Below are 20,816 nucleotides of genomic sequence, written 5' to 3'. Positions count from 1 at the left end.
TTCCCCAATTGAAGGGCATCCTCTCATTTTCCAACTTTTTGCTCCCACAAAGAACACAGCTATGAATATTTTTGCTAGCACTCTATTTCTGAGTTGTGAGGGGAAAGCCTTACCAATGAAGGAATCAGGAAGACTTTCTTAGAAGAGATGGCAGTTGAATTGGGCTTAAAAAGCAGGTTAGAAAATATTAATGGAAGTACTTTGGTGGTACTTCTGGAAACAAAGTAGGTGCCAACCAGTTGGGGAAATTGGCTAACAAAAGTGTGGCATATGAATGTAATCCAGTGTTATTATATTATTAAAATGGAAGACATGAATAATTTGGAGAAATATGTGCAAGTCTGACTTAGATCACAGGATCAGAGACTGAAAATTGGAAGGAGCTTTAGGTGACTCAGTGGATGGAGTGCAGGGTTTGGAGTCAGGAAGATCTGAGTTCAAATCTAGCCTCAGACATTTACTAGCTGTGTAATTTTGGGCAATTCGCTTAACTGTCATCTGCCTTAGTTTCATCAACTGTAAAAAGGAGATGATACTAGCATCTATCTCTCAGCGTTGTTGCAAGATGAAATAAGATAATCATTATAAAGTGCCTAGCATGTAGTAGATGTTTAACAAATTTTAATTTTCTGCCTCCCAGGGGCTATCTAATCCAAACATTTCATTTTACAGATAAGGAAACTAAGTTTCAGGAAGGTTAACTGATGCAAGAGTAATAAGATTTACAGTAGCTAGAGTACTGGGCTGAGATTCAGGAAGATTCAGCTTCAAGAATTCAACTTCAGCCTCAGACACTTACTAGCTTTGTATGTGACCCTGGGCAAGTCATGGAGTCCTGTTTGTCTCAGTTCTCTCATCTGTCAAATGAGCTGGAGAAGGAAATGGCAACCCACTGAAGCATCCTTGCCAAGAAAACCAAATACCAAATGGAGTCAAAAAGAGTCAGACACAACTGGAATGACCGAACAACAACATAACTGATGCAAAGTAAAAGAAAAAGAACAAAAAAAGAATCAAGATAAACAATTATTACCAAAAGACAAACAAACCCAAAAAAGCATTAAAAGAAAACTGAAGTCCACATAATCATCATGATTCACCTTGTTCTCAGAATGTAATGCACCCCATGAAAGATGGGTACTGGAAATTTAGAATATTGTACATGGGCCAACAAGATAACAGGATCAGATGGTTATTATTAACTGTTTTTCTTGTTATATGGATGAAGAAGGGGAGGTAGGACATTTTGAATATAGGGAAAGTCATGAGTAAATTCAGAAAGTAATACTTCTAGAATTGACCTCAAAGTACTGTTGGGAGAAAAGTATTTGGGAGACCACACAGAACTATTTAAAGATACAATTTAGATCTCTAGATTTAGAATTAGAAGGGTTTTAAGAGGCCATCTAGTTCAATCCATTCATTTCATAGATAAGGAAACTCTGAGACCCAAGGATATTAAATGACTTTCCTAAAGTCCCACAGATAGTAATGGCAGAGTCAGGATTCAAACCCAGATCTCCTCATTCCAAATCCTTTGTTTTTTCATTTTCAACATCCTAGGACAATGATGGTGAATCTTTTAGAGACTGAGTGCCCAAACTGCAACCCTCATGCCATGTGAGCCCCCCACCTTGCCCCAGACAGAAGAGGGAGGAAGAGTTCTCATTGGGCTGCTGGGCAGAGGGGTGGGTCATGTGAGAAATGTCCTCAGGCAAGTGGAGAGGGAGAGGGGAGCAGCCCTCTCTGGCATGGGTGCCATAGGTTTGCCAATACAGCCCTAGGAGTAGGAGTTGGAACAGAAGCATTGACTAGCAGGATCCCATCTCTAGTTTTCTAACTGACTCCTAGTAATCTTCCTTAGAGTTACTAGTTAGTACTGTCTGAGGGCAGAGAGGTGACAAAATGGGTAGAGTGCTGGGCCTGGAGTCAAGAAGATTCATCTTGAGAATGAGAATGCAGACCTGAAAGCAGAATTTGGGAGGCAGGGGAAGGATCTCCTTCCTCTGGGCTTTGCCTCTTACCATGAATAAAGATGGGGAAGTTATACAACCCTCTAGAATGCAACGCTTTTTGCAAATAATAACAATAATAGTAATGACACCTGGGGACTATGGAGTTCTTTTGTCTTTTTTTCAATGCATCTGAAGATCAATTATCTTTTTGTTCAGTCTCCTAGTAAGGCCAGCCAGAAGGAACATACAAAGGCTTTGGACAGCTGAGACCAGGGACCATCCTAGATGTATTGTTCCCTAAATGTGTGTCCTCCTCTCTCCCCACCCCTCTCTCCCAGAAGCCTCACCCAGCACCCATGGGGGGTGGCAATAGGACGGTCTCCTTGAGGAGTGCCTTCCTCAGACACAGCTCAGGATGGGAGGGGGCTTCCCTGACTACTATTGTCTGCTGACTGAGCACTCCCAATGGGGAGAGTCCAAATCTTAGCTGCGAGTATTACCTGATGGGAGATGAATAGAGGGTTTAGGAAGAATGGTGTTAGCTCTATGCAGAAAAGATGAGAGTGGATGGGAAGAGGAATTAGTCTTGGGGAGCAAATCTCCACAGCAATCATGCATCCATCTCAACATGGACTGGTGCCCTATTTTTCCTCCTCAGACATGGCTCCCTCCTCCCCAGGCTAAGTACCCCTTTCTCACCAACAAGATTGTTATTGAGGAGCACATGATAAACTTATTGGGGTGGGGGGTGGGTTGGAGGAAAATGGAATGTCTACTCCCTGGTGGCTTAGCTTTGAGCAGAGACAGAAATGCATCCCTGGGAAGACCATGTCCTGGACAGACGCCATTCACCCAAGCAGTTCTGGAAAAGGCTGAATGACAAGGGATGTAAGTTGGTTTCAGGGGACAGGAAGCTTCCCTTGTGGGTGATGGGGAGAGCAAATTGAGCAGCTGGGTGGGGGGAGGGGACTGGGGCTTGGAGGAGGGGAGGGGAGGCAGGATGCAATGACCCAACCTCAAATGTGGCCCGAGGGCAACAGCCGGAACACCAGCTTGGCCTGCCATGGGGGGCATTAAATAACCACAAGTGGCCGGAGCTCCCGCCTTCCATCTCAACCCAGTGACAGACATCGTGTTCATAAGCCGTGATAGATGAGCCTAATATGGGATCGGAGGCACCGCGCTGGCAGCGGCCGGCCTAGCCTGCTGGCTCTGATTTGCCCATATATTTATTTATTTATGTATTCTCTATGATGGCAAAAGCCCAAAGACAATAAAAGAAATTGAATTGCATATCAGATGGGGCATCAGAGAGAGAGATATGGCCATAAATCGCACTGTATTTATTCCATAAATATCAGCACCTCCTGAATTGCCACTGCCCGTTATGAAGTTATAATAAGTAAGCTGGTCCCCTATTCAATTGCCTCCAGTCCCCCCCACCTCCACCAGGGCTGTAAACACGATGCTACAGAAGATAAATAAATGAGCTGGGTACCACTAAAATCGGCCCGGGGCCCTCCTGAGGCTCTGTGGTTCCACCCAATCTATCCCTCCTCTGGACTCTTGTAACACTTAACTGTCTTTACTTACTCACAAGGCTGGGGAGAGGAGAGAGACAGAGAAACTGGGTCCCAACCACCAGGACGGGGATTGGTCCACCTGAGTCTATGAATAGTTAGTTGCTTTTCTCAATAGCCACAGGCAAATGGGCACATTCCCAACCTGGAGCTAGGATCTAGGCCATAGGTGGTGCCTTCTGGATCTCCAGTTCCCTGGCTAGTTGGAAGAAAACAGGTGGCTCAGTGGATTGAGTTCCAGGTCCACAGATGGGAGGTCCTGGGTTCAAATCTGGCCTCAGACACTTCTTAGCTGGGTGACCCTGGGCAAGTCAGTTAACCCTCATTATCTGGTCCTTACCTCTCTTCTGCCTGGGAACAAATACCTCATATAGATTCTAAGATGGAAGGTAGGATTTAAAAAAAAGAAAAGAAAAGAAAAGGACTTTAGAATATACAACCAAGGAAGCACCCCAGTGGAGCTGGGGAAGCTAGAGGACAACAGCTGCTTCAACAGCCCCGAGGAGGGCAGGGGTCTCTCTCTCATGATGAGGTTGCCTGAAGGCAGCCAATAAAAGCCAGGAGGGCTGAACCTCTGGTCTGGGTTCTAGGCTAGCCCACCAGCCTGCTGTTTGTCCTTGAAAGAGAGAAAGAAAGTGAGCAAGACACCAGAGACATCTCTGTAGTAGAACGGTGAGGCCTGCCATTTCTGGGTGGCTTTCCTTGTGTGTGTTTGTGTTCCCTTGTTTTACATCTGTCTCTGGGAAGGGTTTGCCAGTGACTGTTCTGTGTCACAGGCCTGGAACAACTAACTGTGCCGTAGATGATATCTGAACTATCCCCTATTCTCTTGAGAACTCTGGCTCAGAGGCCACCGAGCCCTAATGGAATATTGGGGCACAGAATTCATAAAAGTCTGGTTAATCTAACTTGACCCACAGTGCAAGGAACTAGTTAGTCATCCAACAATTAAGAAGGTAGACGTGAGGCTTGGCTCTGCTTAAAGAGGATACTAGAAATCACCCTGAACAGCATTTTCTTATTTAAAAGGCTCCGTTGTGATCCTCACAAAAGGACAACAGAAGTTTTCCCAGGCCATCTAATCCCTGGCTCCTCTGTCATACCGAATGCTCCCAAAAGCGGGTGGCCCTGGGCTTGGTCCACCTGAGACTAGGAATTGCTTTTCTCAATAGCCACAGGCAAATGGGCACGTACCCAAGTTAAGTGGGAACCTGCCAACTCTTTCCTTGACCCATTGTCTTTCATCCTCTGCCAACTCAAACTGAACGTATTCAAAACAACTCATTATATTCTTCCCCCAAACCAATACCCCTCTAGAAACTTCCTTGTTTCTGTCATCCAGGGTCCAATATTCAGAACCGTGGCTCATCCTCAAATCCTTATTCTCCCTCACTTCACATATCCAATCAGTTGCCAAATCTTACAAATTATAACTCCACAAAATCTCTTCCATCTCGGCCCTCATATCCTTGGGTGGGATTCCACCCAAGCCTGTCCCTTGGTGGGAATCAGATGCACAACATGATCCTTTACCCACAAAGAGAGGCCTTGGACCACAATGGCGGCTGGAGTTTTGGCTCTTGTCCCAAAGTTTAAGAGATGGCATGTTGGGAACAGAAGGGGCCAAGGCTGTTTCCCATTTCCAAGCAGCTGTGGAATCCAAGTGGCCACAGTATGTGGGAGGCATTGTACCCAGCTGTGCCACTACTCAACCAGTGGGGTGCCCTTTGAAATACCCCTCTCCCATCCCTACCCACTCTTCACAGAGATGAAGGCTCCTCATATGAAGGCTTCCCTCCACGTCTTTGTGCCTGCCTCGGCCTCCCCAGTGAGTCTCACTTCAGATTTTCCACAAAAAGGTAATTCTGTTTTCAGACCCCAGACATCTTGTCCACAGTTCTGCACCCCACCCCACTCCCTCTTCTCTGAGAGAGCTGCATGGGAGAGCTGACCTTGGCTCAGAATGTGGGGTATTGCCACTTATTACCTATGCAACACTAGACGAATCACTCCATATCTCTGGAACTCTTTCCTAATTTGTTACATCATGTTTCTTCCCTTCATTCTTTCCTCCCCCCCTTTTCTCTCTCTTTCTCCACCCCTGTTTCTCTGTCTGTCTCTTGACTCCCTCTCTGTCTCTCCCCCATCTCTCTGTCTCTCTCTGTCACTGTCTCTGTCTCTCCCTCTCTTTTTCTCCCTCTTTGTCTCTCACTCCCTCTGTCTCTGTTTCTTTGTCTCACTTTCTCTCTTCCTCCCTCACATCATGCCATGTTCATGTATGCATGTATGTCTCTACCTCCCTTTCTCCCCTTCTCCCCCCCCCCCACTCTCTTCCTTTGGCTAATAAGAGGGAAAACCGACCCAATTTATTTGGCAACAAATAGGAAGCCGTTGTGATTAAGAAGAGGGTGGGGGAGAAGTTTTAAGGAGGAAAAATACCTTGGGTAATGTGATCTACTGAGTCTTTATATTCTGAAATGTATCGTTCTGGACTCCAGCAGAAGGGCTGATTTAATATCTTCATGGAAAATAGTGCACCTGATCCAATTACCACAGGGATTTTGATACAGTCAGCAGTCAAGATGAAAGATTCAGAAGCACACGCTGGAGAAGTAAACACAGAGACTGAATTACTTCCCTTCCCCTGGGAGGAGTTAATCGCTTCAGGTCGAGGCCAGGTCACTGTGGGCTAGCCAGGGAAGATCTGACTAAGGTCCAAGCCAGGAGGATCAACAGGAGCCCAACTGGTCCCACATCTTGCCGTGCAGGATGGGCTCATTACCTGAACCTGGACCCTTGTGCCTGTTTCTAGCCAGAAGGCTCATGATAACACTTGGGCAGAAGGGGCTGCCATGATGAAGGGCACTTGGCACAGAAACCAAGGGAGGCCAGTTGCTCAAATATTCCCCTGAATTCCCCTCCCTTTTAGCCTTCTTCCCATCTCCTAAATGCCTCTGCATTCTCACTCCTGTATTTTAAAAGATAACTTAAGGAATTTCCTCCTTCCTCCCCTCATCTAATCTCTACCTGTTCTTCATATTCCATCCCCCATCCTACCTGTCCTATTTCTTCACTCGTTCATCCATTCAAGAAGGCATTTATTAAGGTCCACCAGTTTGCAAGAACCCTGGGATAGACCTGGGTGAGTGTAAGAAAGACACATTCCTTATCTTTCTGAGGCCTATAATCTTATGGAAGTGGGGGTGGGAATGGGATTAGGAATAATAATAGCAACTAGTATTTATACAGAACAAACCAGTCCAGTATCTTGTCAAGAAAATCCCATGGATGGCATTGGTGTGCTATGATCCATGGGTTCAGGAAGAGTTGGACATGACTGAACAACAACAAAGATAATGGGATTTGACTTAGGCTTTTGGGTAACATGTGCATATGGTGAACTTGCTTCTGGAAGTACCTGATGATATGGATTGAAGGGACCAGATGATTCATTTGACATTTCCTTTTTCAGCCCATTTGACAGTTGAGGAAACTGAGATAAGCAGGTTAAGTGAATTGCCCAGGGTCACACAGCTAGTAAGGATTCAAACCAATTTGAACTCAGAAAGATGAGTCTCCTTGACTCCAGCTTCAGCATTCTATCCACTGTCCCACTTAGCTACCCAATGCACTTCTTACAGATGGAATGGCTATTCCTAGGCATCTAGGTGGCACAGTGGATACCAATAAAGACTTGCAGCCCAGAAAAATGAGTTCATATCTAATCTCAAACCTTTATTAGTGTTAAATTTATTTGTGGTTGGACTTGAATATTTAAATTGGTGGTCACCAGGGGTTTAACTTCTAAAATCCCCAAATGAATTACTAAAGTAAGTGGAGTTTATGGTAGTTTTAATTACAATAGAGTCCAAGATATTAAGGAAGTGAGAAAAGGGTGGAGAGGGAGAGAGAGCTCTGGCTTCCTCAGAGCCAGGTAGAAATTCTAAGGCCCTAATCAGGGAAAAGGAGTCTCAAGATGATGGGCCTTTCTCAGAGGTTTACACCTCCAGAAAGGCAGGGTCACTAAGTCAGCCTTTCACTCACCAACAGTGACTGTCTAAAAGGAAAGCAGTCTAAGGTCTCCTGCACCAACTCCTCCAGGGGTCCAGTTCCACAGCCAAGTCCGAGTGTCCAGTCTTCCAGTCTCTCCTTCGAGTGATTGTTCTTCCCTCTATCACGAATCTCAAATGCTCGAATATCTCGAATCTTTTCAAAATGAATCTTCTGGCCTCTGTGGTGCTCTTTTAAAATATCTTTTTCTCTTGTGTCACCTCCCCTAAATTTCACATCTACCAATCACAACAGACTCTCCGTTCCAGGACTGCCCACTCTTTAGCTCACACCTTCTTTGGTTAGATTATACCTTTTTTGGTTATATCACACCTTTAGTAGTTAGTTTGCACCTGTAGTAGATTAAAATGGGTAGATCTACTTCAAATATAGAGTTACTACCTTTTGGGGATTAAAATCTAAAAATAGATTGTGGATTACAATTTAATCTTCACAATAAAGGAAGAGCTAAGTACCTTCATTGTTACAATCAGGAGATAGCCAAATCCAATTTTCACATTAGCCAGGTGATATGGAGCAAGTCACTTAACCTTAGTTTATTCATCTGTAAATTGGGAATAATAATGTTGCCTACTTTCCGGAGTTGTAGTAAGGATGAAATTAATTAAATTCTAGGACTGTTTCCAATCTACTAATCATATGGCCACTGAGCCAGAATGGGGTGTACATTCAAAAGTCACTTGCCAAGAGGCAACTAGATGGCTTAGTGGATTGAAAACCAGGCATAGAGACAGGTCCTGGATTTGAATATGACTTCAGACATTTCCTAGCTGTGTGACCCTGGGCAAGTCACTTAACCCCCATTGCCTAGCCCTCACCACTCTTCTGCCTTAGAACCAATACATAGTATTGATTCTGAGACAAAAGGTAAGGGTTCAAAAGAAAAAAAAAGTCACTAGCTAGCAGAATCTTTCCCTTTCTGTGTACCCTGGCTGTGTGAAGGAAGAGAATGTTGTAAGCATCTTGGTGGTGAGAAAGGTCCTTTATCTCCCCACTTGGGGTACTGCTGTATGATTCTATTGTTTCTTTTGTATCTATTCTTTTTTTTTAACCCTTACCTACTGTCTTAGAATTGATGCTAAGTATCAGTTCCAAGGCAGAAGAGCAATAAGGACTAAACAATGGGAATTGTGACTTGCACAGATTTCACATAACTAGGAAGTGTCCCAGGCCAGATTTGAACCCAGAGCCTCCTGTCTCTAGGTCTAGCTGCCAATCCATTGACCCACCTAACTGTACCCCACCTTTTTTAACCCTTACCTTCTATCTTAGATTTCATACTAAACATCAGTCCCAAAACAGAAGAGCAGTAAGGGCTGGGCAATTGGGCTTAAGTGACTTCTCAGGGTCACCCAACTATCCACTAAGGTCTTGAAGAGTGACCTGTAGGACCTAGCCAGGCAGAGAATTGAGTTTTACAGCTGGGACGCTGCTTTCTGGAGCAACCTTCCCCATTGACTAAGTCAAATTCAGAAGTAAATTTAGTAGGTTGAATGCTTTTAACAGGTAGTTTAAATCTGAGCCTACACTCCTCAAGAACCCAAGTGATGGAGAGGAGATTGTGCTAATGGAAATGCTTATACTTTTCTTCTTCCTATGCTATCTTTTATAAAAGCTCATTGATGTTAATCGATTAAATGAAACTGGGGTGCTACTCATCAGAGAGTATCGCTATGTTAGAGATACTACTTGTAATTGAGACAGCTATGTGGCACAGTGGATAGAGAGGCTGGCCTGAAGTCAGGAAGATTCATCTTGTTGAGTTTAATCTGGCCCCAGACACTTAGTAGCTGGGTGACCCTGGGCAAGGCACTTTACCCTGTTGGCCTCAGTTTCCTCATCTGTAAAATAAGGTGGTAAAGGAAATGGCAGACCATTTCAGTATTTTTGCCAAGAAAATCCCAAGTGGAGTCACAAAGAGTCAGACACAACTGAAAAATGACAAATTTCTAATTGGTGATTGATATTGGTATATTGGTACAGAATGGAGACTCAAGCCTAGAGCATTAGACAATTCTCTCATTCCTTAGGGGTACTTCTAGATCTCTGGATCGGGGTGGAGAAGGAAAGAGCCTCCTTGCTCAGGAAGAGCTGACTTATCAATGCAAGCAGGATTTGGGATAAGGATCTTCAATGCTTATACAGGCTACATAAATATTAGACCTTGGGCTAGATTCTAGAAATAAAAAGAAAAATGACTGAAAAAATATTTATTCAGTACTTCCTATGTTTTAGTTAGGGGGAATGTCGACCCTAAGCTTGTGAACACTCCCCTGGTAGAATGGGTGGCTAAGAACAATTTTGTTTCCAAAAGCCAGGAAGGTGGCTAGAGCAGGCTCTGTGGAGCCCTTAGAGCTTGGTCAGGTATCAGCTATGCCAAGGTCATGCCCTGCATCCTGGGCCATCCCCAGTTGTCCTGACTTTTGTCTCGCCATTGGACTTTAATGGCTCTGGAAGAGAGAGTGAGGCTGATGACTTTGTGAAACTCTGCCTCACTTGAACCCAATTCACCAGCAAGTCAAGACCTGGAATCTTGTTGTCCATGATGTCACTGGTCTTCTTGGAAAATGGAGAATAAACAAGGAGGACCACTATGCTTTAAGCACTCTGCTATACATACTAAAACAAGAGCAAAGACAATCCCTGCCCTCAAGAAGCTTAGATTCAAATGAAGAAACTCACACTTATGGGACCATGCTAGCCAGGGAAGGACATTTTGGTTAGGAAAGGCTATCAAGGCCACAAGGCCATCATCAACATTGGGGAATAGAGAGCCACACTTCATCCAGGAGCTACAGCAGAGTTGATCTGATAAAATTACAAGTTTAATGGAAGAGACTGACCAATGAAAACTCCTCTGTCCTTAGAACAAGCAAAATATTCTTTGCTGGGGAGTAGCTCACATCAAGGCTTGGTGAGCCTGCCTCTGCAAAAGTGTGATAGAGAATATCTGCATGATGGAGGGGAAGGGAACGCTCTCTGAAAGGCAAGGGGAAAGCCTTCTCCATGCATTTGTAGAAGCTGGCTCCCCAAATCTACAAGGATGGGTACTAAGCTGAATATAGTGTGCATGCTCCAAAGAGCTGGTCTTTTTGCCTAGTCTTCCCATCATGCTTCGATGGCATGTGAGGCCACTGGAGAGTAGAATGACCCATGCTCTCTAGGAACAATGGTGAGCTTAATTTTAATCATGTCTCATGGTTTGATAACTAGAGGGAAACAAGGTGGGAAAGGAAGGATATGTTATTGGCATTTGGTTGGTGGTTATTGAGGTGGCAATGGAGGAGGTATGCAGTGAAGAAATAACATATAGAAGACAAAAATGAAATGGTCCTTGCTCTACATTCTATGTCAGGACAGGGATCATATCTTGTTCTTTGTATCCACAGTGTATCCTAGCACAGGACCCTGACCATAATAAGTACTCAGTAATTAGTTTTGATGGATAGCCTAAAAGATCATTTCTTGGAGGGACAGCTGGGTGGCAAAGTGGATAGTGTTAGGCCTGGAGTCAGGAAGACCTGAATTCAAATCTACCTTCAGACATTTATGAGATATGTGTATGATCCTGGGCAAGTTACAGAACTCTATTGGCCTCAGTTTCCTCCTTTGTAAAATGAGCTGGAAAAAGAAAGGGCCAACCATTTTAATATTTTTGCCAAGAAAACTCCAAAGACTGAAACAAATGAACAACAATAAATAAGGATCAGTTGTTAGAAGGACCTTACATTTAGCCACCAATGAGTTCAGATGTGATTGCCACCAAAAGACTGACTACTTTGCCTTTGGAATAAAGTATATTTTCAGAAGTCCCCATTGCAAATATGTTGCTTAGAAAGGGAAATAAATTAGCTCATCAGTATCATTAGTTGGCTAATTTCATCTTGGAAAGTCAGAGGAGAAAAAAGAACATAGGAGGGATGTGTTTTATTTTTTATTTTTAAACTTTATTTCATTTTTATTTTAAAAAATTTAAACCCTTACCTTAAAATCAATACAGTGTATTGGTCCCAAGGCAGAAGAGTGGTAAGGGCTAGGCAGTGGGGGTTAAGTGACTTGTCCAGGGTTGCACAACTAAGAAGTGTCTAAAGTCAGATTTTGCCATCTTTGGACTTGGCTCTCAGTCCATTGAGCCACCCAACTGCCCCCCATTTTTCAATTAGCAAAAAATTTATTTTGCCTCCCATTTGCCTCTCCTATCCCCTTTGAAAAGAAAAAAAAAAGGAAAACATAACCTTCATGAAAAATATGTGTAGTAAAGGAAAAAAAATCCCTACATTGGCTATGTTAAAAAAAAATGTCTCATTGTGCACCCTGAATCCATCACCTCTCTATCAAGGTATTTAACATGTTTTATCATTGGTTTGTAGCTGGCTATTGTGTTAATCAGAGTTCTTAAACCTTTCAGAGTTATTTGTCTTCACAACCTCTTGATAATACATAAATTGTTCTCCTGGTTCTCAATTCAGTCTGCATCAGTCATAAAAGTCTTCCCAAATTTCACCAAAAATATCTCCTTCATCATTACTTATGGCCAAATAGCATTCTATTACATTCATATAACACAATTTGTTCAGTAATTCCCCAAATGATGGACAACTCCTCAGTTTCTAGTTTCTTGTCAACACACACACACACCAAAAAAAAAGCTGCTAGAAATAGGTTTGTACTCTTACCCTTTCTTTGATCAGATGGGTCAAAGAATATGCATAGCTTAGTGATTTGGGGGGTGGCATAATTCCAAACTCTTTGGCTACTATTAGCTCTACTAACAGTGCATTAACTTGCTTGTTTTCTCACAGCTCCTCCAAAATTTGTCATTTTCCTTTGACAACTTTGCCAGTCTGATGGGTGCAAGGAGGTGAAATCAGGGTTAAAATTTCAGTGTGAGCATTTACAACTTGGAAATCAGTAAACTCTATGAATTGGGGCTTGATTTATTGTTTTGTTGATTGCTTAAACTTAAGAAAGTGAAGCAGAAAATGTAAATAATACAGATTAAACTTAAAAGTGAGTCATGCATACACTTCTTCCCTTTTCCTCCCTCCCAAGCTGGTTGTTAAAGATTTACCAGCACACCCTCTGGTGGAACCTTAGAGTTGCTTTAATTTGCATTTTCAAGTATTAGTGATTTAAAACATTTTTTTCATATGGCTTTTGATAGTTTGTGTTTCTTCCTTACAAAGCTGCCTGTTCTGTTTGTATGACCTTTTATCAATTGGAGAAAGGCTTTTTTCCTTATAAATATTTATCAGTTCCTTATCTATCTTGGAAATGGGGCTCTTAGAGAAACTTGCTGCAAAAATATCCCCCCCAGATATCTGCTTCCCTTTTAATTGTAGCTGCATTGGTTTTGTTGTGAAAATTGTTTTAATTTTAAGGAAACAAAATGGTCCTTTTACCTTCTGTGATCTTCTTTATCCATTATTTAGTCATGAACTCCCCTCTGTAGATCTGAGAGGTAATTCCTTCTTTGCTCCTCTGATTTGCTTATGATGTAATTCTATTTATGTCTATCATGTTATCCAGTGTATGACGTGAGATGTTGGCTTTGTCTTCGTTTCTGACATACTACTTTCCTGTTTTCCCAGCAGTTTTTGTCTAATAATGAATTCTAAAAATGCATTGGGTTTATTGAACACCAGGACAGGGTAGAATTCTATAGCATACTGTAGGAATGAATACTGTGAAGAGTGTGTATTTTGCTTCTGTTTGTGCAATACCTGGTCTGTTCTATTCATCCATCAATCTTCTCATTTCTTAACCATTACAGAATCATTTTCATGATTATTACTTCATAGCATAGTTTGAGAATTGGTACTGCTAGGCCCCTTTCCTTCTCATTATTTCCCTTGAGATTCTTGACCTTTGTTTTTCCCAATGAATTTTGTTATTTTTTCCCTGGCTCTATAAAGTAATCCTTTCGTAATCTGATTCGTATGGCACTGAATAAGTGAATCAATTTAGGTAGCAAGCATTGCCATTTAGATGGATAAGTTTTAATGTAGGTTAATGTAAGAAAATTGAGGGGATTAGGACAGCAAGTGGTTAATTGTGGGAATTGAGTGAACCACACTGACTCTGTCTTGTGGCTTAATTCTGGAGCTAGCTCAGTTAGTTCCCTTTCTATTCAATTATAGGTCTAGTCCAAATTCTGCCTTGTGAGAAAAGTTATTCAATACTGGGAATTTGAAGAAAACCTTATTGCCTTGTTTGATTAACTGGGAATAGCTCTTCATAGCTGGGGACCTGTTTAGAGCCCCTTAACCAAGAACCTAGGTTATGCTGACCAGTAAGGAAGTCAGATTCTAAGGTTCATGCAAGGAGTTTAGTCATAATTGTACATCTCTAGCAATCTCTATGTCGTATCTCAAAACTGGCCCCTTATTGATCAGTCAGTTATTGTTTCCATGTTCCTTTGACTCTTTACAGATATTTGGGGAGGAAGGGAACACCTCTTTTCCTGAATTCAGGGAATTGCATCTATTTACTTTCTTCCTTCCAACTTCTCATGTCCCTAATCTTTCCTCGAATTAGAAATCAAATTACCTAAGGTTGTATTGTTTCCTTTTAATTATTTGATTTTGCTTGATTTGATGTTTTTTTTTTTAACCCTTACCTTCTGTCTTGGTGTCAATACTATGTATTGGCTCCAAGGCAGAAGAGTGGTAAGGGCTAGGCAATGGGGGTCAAGTGACTTGCCCAGGGTCAAACAGCTAGGAAGTGGCTGAGGCCAGATTTGAACCTAGGACTTCCCGTCTCTAGACCTGACTCTCAATCCATTGAGCTACCCAGCTGCCCCCCTTGATTTGATGTTTTTAATGTATAAAACTATCTCTCTGTGTATTGGGGGTCTAGTCCTAAGAACGGGAAGCCCCTTAGGAGCTTGGTCCCAATTTGTTAGGCAATTGGCATACATTACTTAATAAATCTATATACTCAGAAGTCCCTACCTTTGTTTCCTCAGTCATTTCATTTTTCACTGGTAACATTAAGTAGACAAGGAAAGTCTGGATGCATTACTTTAAAAAGCCAGGTCAGGATGTTGGGGATGGAGAAGCACCAAACTCCTAGTAGAGAAATTGAAGATTCATTACTTGCTTCTTGGCACTTGCTTGGAGATCAGAAATTCTATCATCTGCTCTGAAATTATATTATTATATGGTATAAGAATTATATATTATAGGACATATTTTGTGTACTTGTAAAATGAACTATGATATTTGCTATGATATATACAGCCCTAGGTATTCCATCCAACAAAAATGAAAATCAGATGTTCTACAAGACCTAGAAAAAAAAAGGAGAGGCTAGGGCACAGGGAAAAGGAAAACATAGTTTGTTTAATGGCTTTTGCCAGGGGCAGACCAATCAGGTTAAGCTTTAAGGCAAGTTGTTGTTTTGTAGAATGATGACCTAGTTAATACCTGCTAAGTCAAGTCAGTAAGAAATAATCTCTTTTCACTTTAAAATGTAGGGGGTTTGATGGGTGAAGTCAGTATGGTTTTGAACCATAACAAGTAAGAAACAATTCATCCTCCATAGATTCAGAACACTAAGATTCACCAATTGGGTGGATGGTAGGACCATGTTCCAGACAGTTCATATAGTCCAGACTTTTGATAAGACTTTCCTGGAGGCTGGACAGACTTGGGCATAGGGGAAGAATGAAGAGTTTGGATGACATAGAAACTCTTCAGATGGCTTTATAACAAGGTTAGGGGAGTACCCTCTGTCTCTAGGGGAAGGGCACTAAAACCTTTCCTGCTAGAGATGGCACTACTCTCCAGGATAAGGTAAGCTCCTGGAGGGCGGGGACTGGGTTTTGTTTGTTTCTTTGTTTTTAGTGAGCAGATTGGTTGCTTTTTGTCTTTATATTTGCAGCAGGGCATGCTGTAGAAGACCTGGATGCAAGTTCTGCCTCTGGAAAGATACTAGCTGTGTGACTTTGGATAAATCACTTAAACTCGCAGTGCTCTGGGTAATTCTCTAAAACTAGAAGTTGCGGTGAAGGTGCTAGTCTGCATTGGTAGAAGGAATTTCCCCACGAGTGAGTTCTCCATGTCAAAGAAATCACAGGTCCAGTCCCTATCCCAGGCAATGAAGTTTTGAAAACAATAGGTGCATAAAATATATTTATTAAAATCCTTTGTTCGACTTCATTATTCTATGACCAAGAGCCTGGACAAATCAAACCAACTGCTCAAGAACTTGAATTTTTCAGATTAAAGCTAGAGACCTATTGTGAAGATACTGAGGTGTGCATGTGTATACACACACACACACACACACACACACACATCTATATGCATGTCTCCCTTTTATCAACAGACTTTCCGAGAGGCTGGACAGACCTTGGGTGAAGAATGAAGAGCTTTGGTGACTTAGAAATTCCTCAGATGATTTGTAACAAGGTTCAGGGAGTACCTTCACACTTTGTCTCTGCTTTCTTTTCTGACAGTGGCAGAAAGAAGAGGTTGTCTTGGTAACTCAGACTTTGTTGACGAAAGGCATTTTGCTATTTTTTTTCCTCTTGAAGAGAGAGACACAGAGACATATACACACATCGGGACAGAGAGATAGATTCAAATACAGAGACAGATAAACAGGGATATCAAGACAGATGGAGAGAGAGAGAGAGAGACAGAGACAGAAAGACAGACACATAGAAACACAGAGAAAGACAAAGAAAAATGTATCCCCTTCCTTTGGTCTGGATAAAAGGAAAAGGCAGATATTGTGATACCCCTCTGCCCCTTTCCCCTAAGCTTAAGTCCGCAAGGCATGAACTCTTAGCTCTAAGAGGCCAGAACAATTCTTGAAACAAAACAAGAGATCTGTAGAAGGGCTACCCTTCTTGCTTTGTGACTACACCATCCTCTGTTACATATTTCTATAAAGATAAGGTTCCTAGAATTTCTAAAACACGATTTCGATGCCCAACATCTAGATAGAAGCAGTCAGGAAAAGCATCCTTAAGACTATGAGTTCTGGGAACCTACATGAGGATGCAAGCTAGAGAGAAATCAGAGGAGATCCTTGAAACCATTACAGTGAGGTTGAACCCTACAAAGATTCAATGATGATTCAAGTTTAGAAAAGGGGATGATATCTCTCTGAGGGTATCAGAGACCCTAGCGGGGATAGATAGCTATATAAGGAAGACTCCTTTTCTGAGTTGTTGGGGTTTTTTTTTTCTTCCTATCCTAACTACAGACCAACCAAAACAGATTAGCAGGAAACTTCTGAAAAGATAGCCCCTTAAAAGGTTATATCTAAGCCTAGATCCCTTTCATCATCTCAAAATAGCAAGAAATGTGCCACATGAAGTAAAAGAACAAAAAATAATAAGGGAGAAGGTACAGAAATCCTCACAAAGGAAATCACCACAGAAAAATCAGCTGAGACTGAAGAAATGAGTAAACAAAAAAGAAGAAAAAACTCTTAATACATTGAAGACATAATATGTGAAAAGAAAATGAAAGGCAAAATCTCCAGAAAAGGGGATTAATTCTACAATAACTATAACTATAATCCCAGAACAGAAAATGAGTTAGTCATAAGAACCCCCAGGATATTTGAAAAGCTCAATTGAAAAATTGGGAAAAGATAAGGATTAAAAATTAGAGCTCTTAAAGAAAAACTCTAAAGAAAATCAGTGATTTAGAATGAGATAGAAAATTTTAACAAAGTAGTAGATATACTGAAAAAGAAACTTAAGGAAATAAACTGCAATAAAGCAATATAGAAAAACTAGAGGAAAGACAAAATACAGAAAAGTTAGCAAAACTTACGAAATCTCTAAAAGCTAAGGCCAAAGACTTGAAAGTCAGAACTGGAAAAGACAATCAAAGAATTAGTGAGTTCCCAGAAAAAAATACCAACTATTGTATTTTAGAGATCCATAAAAAGACATTGTCCAGAAGGATTAAAATGAGAGGATAAAGTATAGCTTGATATAGAATCCACATGAAAGAGATCTGTATTTAAATCACCCAGAAATATGGCCACCAAGCTCCAGAGCTTCTTGATCTAAGGGAAATATTCTAAGTGGCCATCAAGAAACAGTTCACATGAGGCTGGTACGTGGCTCAGTGGATAGAGAGCCAGGTTTGGAGACAAGAGGTCCTTGGTTCCAATTTAGTCTTAGTCCACTTCATAGTTGAGTGACCCTAGGCAAGTCACTCCATCTTCCAGTGCCTAGTCCTTACTACTATTCTGCCTTCAAACCAATGTTCCATATCAATTCTAAGACAGAAGGTAAGGATTTTTAAAAAAGAAAGTACTAACATGCCAAAGAACTCCAATCCAAATCAGCAGACTACTCACTAACAACAAGAAATGAAAGGAAAAGCTAAAATAGAAAATATTTTTAAAAGGAAAATAATGTGTACCTAGGATAGAAAAAAAAAGCAGATCATCATCTAATTAAGACCCTCTATAAGTTGGAACCCAAAGAATTGAAGAGACATTGAAAAAGGGAGACTTGGAGGAAAGCTACTTGAAGTGAATTTGTATTGGGAGCAAATAAAAAATGTTCCAGGTAAGGCTGCCTCTAGTAACCTTTTTCTTTTCAAAATACCAATTAATACATTATGGCCAAAATTCATTATAAAGTTGCAAAACTCCATTATAACTTTGTTTTAGCCACTCACCCATTTGTAACATTGTTCCTGAGGAACTCTGAATGGCATGTTTTCATGGAATAAATAACAGCAGTATTTCCAATGTTATGTTAATATAGTAGTGTGTCTATACTTGAGGATTCTTCTATCAGAGAGGATCTCTGTAATCTCATCTCTGAGCCAATATCACAGAATCATAGAGTGTCAGAGTTGTAAGAGACCTCTGAGATCAGTCAACCCAGTCCATGATATCTGAACAGGGATCCCCTCTACAATATCCAAGACAATTGCTCATCTATCTTCTACTCAGAGACTTCCAGGTATGGGGAGCCCATTCCATTTTTGCACAGCACTAATTCTTAGGAAGTTTTTCCTTTACCCGGAATCCAAATCTACCTCTTTTCAACTCCCACCCACTACTTAGAGTTCTACCCTTTGGAATCAAGCAGAGCAAGCTAAATCCTTCTTCCGCATGACAGCTCTTCAAATACTTGAAAACAGTTATCATGTCTCTCTTGTTTTTTCTTCCCTAATCTTCAGCCTATCTGTGTCTGAGACTACACACTATTAGTCCTTCCAGAAACACACAACTCATAGATTAACAGCCATTGTAGATGGCTTTGACATGGAGAAGCCAAGAAGTTCCAGAGGACAGTCCACTATGAGAGAAGACTCCCTGGAGCTCAGTTGACAAGGAGTGACTGTCCTCCCCTGGTGTGACCAAGGGAAGCTCCCATTTATGCACATGTTCTTTCCTTTGCTTGACCAAGGGAGGTTTTTTGAAATATACATAGCAACGTTTTAAGTTAAAAGTCTTTCTTCTGTGTTCAGAATGGCAGTCCATTTGCTGTCATTAGCTATAGATGGAATGATCTCTCCTGGAAGAGAGAGAGGTGGGAGTTACTCAGAATAATCAGGGCTGGTCGCCCAGACAGGTACACTGTTTAAGTGGGTCTTTCCCTAGTGGGGTTTCCTTTTCCAGGCTGCTTTTTGAATTTCTTCATCAGCTAAGCTCTTCTCTTCCAAACAGAGAGAATAACTTTGGGAGGACAGAAGTACTCCCACCCTCTAGCCCACTGCCTCCTTGGAGAGGCCTGCTCTATAATCCCACACTCGTGCTTACCATAGATTAGAGAAGGGACCCCATGGTGACCACTTGTGGGGACAGGGAGTCCTTTCTCCAGTAGTGTCAGGATCCAGAGAATTTCACCTGTATTCCCAAGAAACAATATTGCTTGACGGCAGAGCTTCCAACTTTTATAGACACTGTCCTATTTGCGATTTGCAAGAGTGGCTAGAGTGCTGGAGACGGGGATCAGGAAGACCTCCGTTTTGATCCTATCTTAGACACTTGTGAGCAGCTAAGTGACTGTTCACAGGCCTACAATAAGTAGCTTCACAAACCCAGGTTCACTAAGGGCAAATCACAGGATTTTAGCATGAGAGCCAAAGAGGATCTCCGAGGTCAGCTATTTCAATCCTTTCATTTTACAATCCAGGAAACTGAGACGCAGATAGGTTAATTGACTTGTCTGTGGTCACAAAGGGCTGGGATTCAAACCCAGGCTCTAGCAATTCAAATCCTGTACTCTTTCCACTGTCCCATATGTTCTTTCTGGCCTTGGCTTGCCAGACCCCAACAGGGCAAAACAAGGAGAAACAGAGGGGACTAGGTAGGTTCAACCATTAATAGCAAAAGGCATACCAAAAGGCAGAGTCACAACCACAGAGTGAGTGCCTGCCAATCAGCCAATTTCTCCTTCCTTGGTGCTACTTCACAGCCTAATACAAATGGAAAGAGCCCAGGGACAGCCTGATTTGATGTTATTTTAACTAGTCAACTCACATTTCTGATATTAAGCAAAGGAATAGGCTGGGTCTGGGGATGGGGGGCGCACAGGATTAGGTTTCTGGGATCCTCAAGGAAGCATCATGAAGTCCTGTTACCCAGTGGTAGGCTTCCTTTTGGACCTGGTAGCAGCCCTCCTTTGCAGACCCTGGCAAACAGTGGACCAATCAGACAGCAGTGGCACTGTCTGCTTCCTCTCTGCCCATCTGGAGCTGTTCAAAGCCAAATTTTCTTAGAAACAATGGGATATAATAAGTCAGTCCAATCAATATTCCACTGTAGTAGCAAGAGAGGGAAGAGAGTAACAGGCCGAAGAAGGGAAGGGATGAAAGATGTTTTGTGTAACTCCCAAGACTGGTTTGTCCTCCTCAGAAAGCATGAGCAAAAATGCCTTTGATGTTTTGTGATCGGCAGCCCCTCACAGATGGTTCCTCGCCTCCCTGGAAGGAGGCAGCCCAACTCTTCTCTAACTAATTGGTATTCACTAGGTACCCAAGAGCTGCACCCTCAGCAGAGTCCTGGCCCTGACATTTGGTGACAGCTTTAGGGGTGGGGCCATTAAGCAGCTTACTCCTAAAAGCCCCAGAAAGAAGGGAAGAAGCCACCTGAGGAGGGATGGTGTGGGATAAAGGGTCCTTGAACGACTCACAGACTTCAGATCTAGGTCCTTCTCTGTGTGATCCTGGAGCCACATTGCTGGGCTCCACCTGGGAGACCTTCCTTACTGGCCTGGTCA

This window comes from Monodelphis domestica, chromosome 1, assembly GCF_027887165.1.
Source record: "Monodelphis domestica isolate mMonDom1 chromosome 1, mMonDom1.pri, whole genome shotgun sequence".
In the NCBI taxonomy this organism is placed as follows: Eukaryota; Metazoa; Chordata; class Mammalia; order Didelphimorphia; family Didelphidae; genus Monodelphis; species Monodelphis domestica.
Note: the sequence above shows the minus strand (reverse complement) of the source record.